The sequence below is a fragment of the Schistocerca serialis genome, chromosome 5, assembly GCF_023864345.2.
Source record: "Schistocerca serialis cubense isolate TAMUIC-IGC-003099 chromosome 5, iqSchSeri2.2, whole genome shotgun sequence".
In the NCBI taxonomy this organism is placed as follows: domain Eukaryota; kingdom Metazoa; phylum Arthropoda; class Insecta; order Orthoptera; family Acrididae; genus Schistocerca; species Schistocerca serialis.
Window position 1 is genome coordinate 243,312,851 of NC_064642.1, and position 4,542 is coordinate 243,317,392.

The 4,542-nt window shown below is 39.5% G+C and overlaps 1 non-coding gene across 1 annotated transcript; it reads left to right on the forward strand.

Moving 5' to 3' along the window:
- The first annotated feature begins 4,154 nt into the window (after positions 1-4,154).
- On the forward strand, positions 4,155-4,228 carry Trnal-gag (transfer RNA leucine (anticodon GAG)). Its single transcript has one exon. It is a non-coding gene; the product is annotated as a tRNA-Leu (tRNA).
- The last annotated feature ends 314 nt before the right edge of the window (positions 4,229-4,542 follow it).

The following is a 4,542-nucleotide window of genomic DNA, read 5'->3' on the forward strand; positions in this document are numbered from 1 at the left end:
TTTTTTCGTCATGCACAAGTGTTGACATCTCTATACAAACATCCACAAATGAATGTCGCAGTGTGCAGGAGCTTGTAAGCGTCACAATACGCGGAAGTGGTTGGTTAATTATATTCCACTATATAATGGAATGTTATTATTGTTTTTCTGCAAGGAAAGGGTATTTATAATGGCAGTGAATCAGTGAATATTAAAAAATGAATTATTTTAATCCATAAAAGAAGCCATGTGTACAAAGTATATATCTGTACAAATAGTGCTTCGAAAATCACTAAGATCACCTAAGAGCATTAGAGCATAAAAAATCAGGTCTGAAAAAGTCAAGTTTCATATAATTTTAATTAATGCTGATGGCCAGTTACATGGATAATTCAGTGTATCTAAATATATTTGGAGTCCCTGACAAGTTAACAGTTCTATTCGCATGCAAATTGTGTTTTGAAATGTGTCGATTTTACCAGGTTCTAACGGGAGGAAGTGCTAAAAACATGCATAACAGAAATCAATAGAAAAATTCTTATAAAATCATACGATGTTAAGCGATTCAGGGAAATCATGGGAACCCTAAGTCTGAATTATCGGACAGGCATTTGAACAATCGTCCTCCCGAATGGGAGTCCTGTGCACTGACTGCTGCTTCACGTTGCTCGGTAGGACAGTCGAGTACCATCTTCTTCTAATGACACTACTTACCCCAACTGAGGTTGACACCCCTGTCGTCATACACATTTCTCCAACTCCAAAGTGTTCGTCACATGGTTGTACGGAAATGAGGAAATATTTTGTTGGATGGTTACCATTCGTTACTTTTTCTCTACTCTCAAGGTTAAATATTGTGCAAAAGTGTTAAATCTTTGGCATAACAGCAATGTCGATGCGGCGCTCAACCTTTTCTTTTTTTCTGGTAACAGGAAATTCAGCGCAGCTATGATTTAAAAAATAACAAAGCAACCAGTTCTGTTACATGGATACCGTTAATTAGAAAAACTCGCGAAGAAAAACGATTAAATGCAACAGCGTAGCTCAGGGGCATTTTTTTGGTTTGAAGAATTTTTTATGTTTTTTAAGTTGGATGTTGCACTCCTTTTATTCCCATCTTGTGCCGATTTCTTGTAATTTGTATAGTTAACTCCCTGTGCAATTTGACTTGCATATTTTTGTCTCTGTCTGCTCTTATTGTTTTTCCCTCTGCTGAACATTCCAGTGCCATACTAGAGTTCTCTTTTCCCAGGCGCTACAGAAGATATCTCACTTAACCTGTCCTTTCCTCTACAAGAGTCTTTTATTGACGTCTTTCCTCGCCTGTTCTTATTAGTATTTCTTCATTTCGTACCGGAAATTCCGACTCAAGAAATCATCCAATAAATTATTTAAGGTAGGAAAAGGATTAAATTCTGAAGAAGGTGTCTAAAATTTCATGTGCAGTTTGGTGATCTTATCTGATTTATTTTGATGATATATGAACCTGCCACAGGTGTCAGATATCATTGTTCAGTTTATTCAAATTAAAATCCCCCGGCCAGGTTGGGATTTTCTCTGCCCGGGGACTGGGTGTTTGTGATGTCCTTATCATTCCATCATCATTCGTGAAAGTAGCTATATTGGACTGTGTATAGATTGGGACTTTTTATGGGGGCTGATGACGGCGTAGTTGAGCGCTCCACAAACCAAACATCATCACCATCAAATTAAAATCCATAGCCGCTATTCAAACTAATCAAACATATTGTCAAAATATGACGATATATGAACCTGCCATAGATATCAAATACCATCGTTCAGTTTATTCAAATTAAAGTCTATAATAATTAGAATCTTTCCCAGTGTCAGTTGCTGCCAGATAAAACGTATGTTGTTTTCATATTGAATACTAGCAGTCGGAAACAAAGCATGGTTTTCGCTACTACTGTGGCAGTCGAAATTTAATAACAGTGCCTGGCAAGGGCAATTATAAAACGATACAGTGACGTAAACTGTTGGTGATTATTTGACGTTCAATCATAGATGTATGTATTTTCTGTTTCGCGCACCAGCAAAATAAACGTACTAGCACAAAACATTTAAAATAATGTACAAAAAGAGGACAGAGTTAGCCAGTGGAGAAGAAAACAGCAAGTTTAAATTCCAATTTTCCATACAAACTAACTTGCAACCAGGTAACTACTTTGTACGAGGATCACTCCAAAAGAAATGCACACTATTTTTGTCAAAATGCAGTTTTCATTCTGCATGTGTGAAAGTTTCACAGTGTGTAGATACATCCTTCCCGCTTGTTTTCAAACTTAGGTCAACCTGTTCCCGCGAGTGGCGCCGTCACAGCATTTCTTCAAGATGGCTGCTACATTTGACGTTCGTCAGAAGGAACGTGCTGTCATAGAATTCCTGTGCTGTGAAAACAAGGCAGAGGGAAACATCCACAAGAGGTTGAAAAAGGTGTATGGAGATGCTGTTGTCGATCGCAGTACAGCTAGTCGGTGGGCAAGCAGGTTACGTGATGAAAGTGGGCACGGCAATATTGAGGATTGTCCTCGCAACGGCAGGCCTCGTACTGCACACACTCTAGACAATGTGCAAAGAGTTAACGAATTGGTGACTGCTGACAGACGCATCACAGCGAACGAAATGTCACGCAACGTTGGGATAAGGGAAGAAAGTGTTTTCAGAATACTGAAAGTGTTGGCGTTAAAAAAGGTTTGTGCCAGGTGGGTTCCCAGGATGTTGACAGTGGCTCATAAATAAACAAGAAAAACAGTATGCAGCGAACTTTTGGAATAGTACGAGAGTGGTGGAGATGAATTTCTTGGAAGAATTGTGACAGGAGATGAAACATGGCTCCATCATTTTTCACCAGAGAGGAAGAGGCAATCAGTAGAGTGGCATCATGCAAATTCACACAAGAAAAAGAATTCAAAACCACACCTTCTGCTGGAAAAGTTATGGCTACAGTGTTTTTCAATTCCGAAGGACTCTTGCTTGTGTACATCATGACAAGTGGAACCACCATAAATTCTGATGCATATGTGACGACACTGAAGAAACTTCAAGCTCGGCTGAGTCGTGTTCGACTACATCGGTAAAAGCAGGATGTTTTGCTGTTGCACGACAATGCACGGCCACTTGTCAGTCAAAAAACCATGGAAACGATCACAAAACTCAGATGGACGACACTGAAACACCCGCCTTACAGTCCTGAGCTGGCTCCATGTGACTATCATCTCTTTGGGAAACTGAAAGTATCTCTTCGTGGAAGAAGGTTTGAAGATAATGACTCCCTTGTGCACGCTGCCAAAGAGTGGCTCCAACAGGTTGGTCCAGAATTTTACCGTGTGGGTATACAGGTGCTGGTTCCAAGATGGCGTAAGGCAGTTGAGGGGTATGGAAATTATTTGGAGAAATGAAAATATTGTTCCTAAAGGATGTATCTACACATTGTAAAACTTTCAAACATGTAGAATAAAAGTTGGATTAAAAAAAAATGGCTCTGAGCACTATGGGACTTAACATCTGTGGTCATCAGTCCCCTAGAACTTAGAACTATTTAAACCTAACTAACCTAAGGACATCACACACATCCATGGCCGAGGCAGGATTCGAACCTGCGACCGTAGCACTGGATTTAAAAAAATGTGTGCATTTCTTTTGGGGTGACCCTCATATAACTCAAATTTTGTATCAAAAGATGTGTGTAGATAAAGTGTGTAGTTACATACAGGGACGAAATTTTTGAAATTTTTGCTGAAAATTTGAGTGTCCTGACAAGAGTTAGTTCAGGCCCTACTAGATTATTTTCAGTACAGAGAGTGTGACTTTGCAACCGTTATTGTTTATAGATTGTGGGAATATATTGTAGCCATTATTATTTATAGATTGTGGGAAGTTATTAAGTATTAATATTCAGTGGTGTAGTCATCCTAGTTTAAAATGTTGCCACAATTTCAGGGAAAAATGTCACAGAATCAACAGACCATGTTATCTGCGGCGATAAAATAGTCACAAAATAGCAGACAGTCTCGTATCAGTTGAGAGAAATATCATAGAATCAAGAAACAATTATATGAATGCGTGGTGTCTTCTTTTGTATAGATGGCGCTAGGCGGGAATGTGAGACGGCTGGGGAGCATGGAAGACAGTCTGCGTATTTGCGATAAACACCATGTCCGGATGGCGCAGTGGTTAATGCATCTGCCTGAGAAGCAGAACATCCCGGGTTCGAGTCCCGGTCTGGCAGAGATTTTTCACTAATCACCGCTAATTCCGCAAAAAGTCCTGATACAGCTGATATTGTAAGTTCCTTCCCCTTCCTTTCCTTTCTCTCCCCTCATCCTTCAACTTACATAACAGGACACAATGAATCACAGAAGTTTGTAGTACCAAAATCGAAAAACTCACTATAAAGCACGATGCTTTAGCTTGCGATCCACCAAAAGCGGCACATAAACCATCTGCTAAGATAAATGAAATCAAACAGACACAATCGAATTTATCCAGAATGGTCCATGAATTATCAACGAGGTAAACAATAGTTATGGAGGCAAAGCAGAA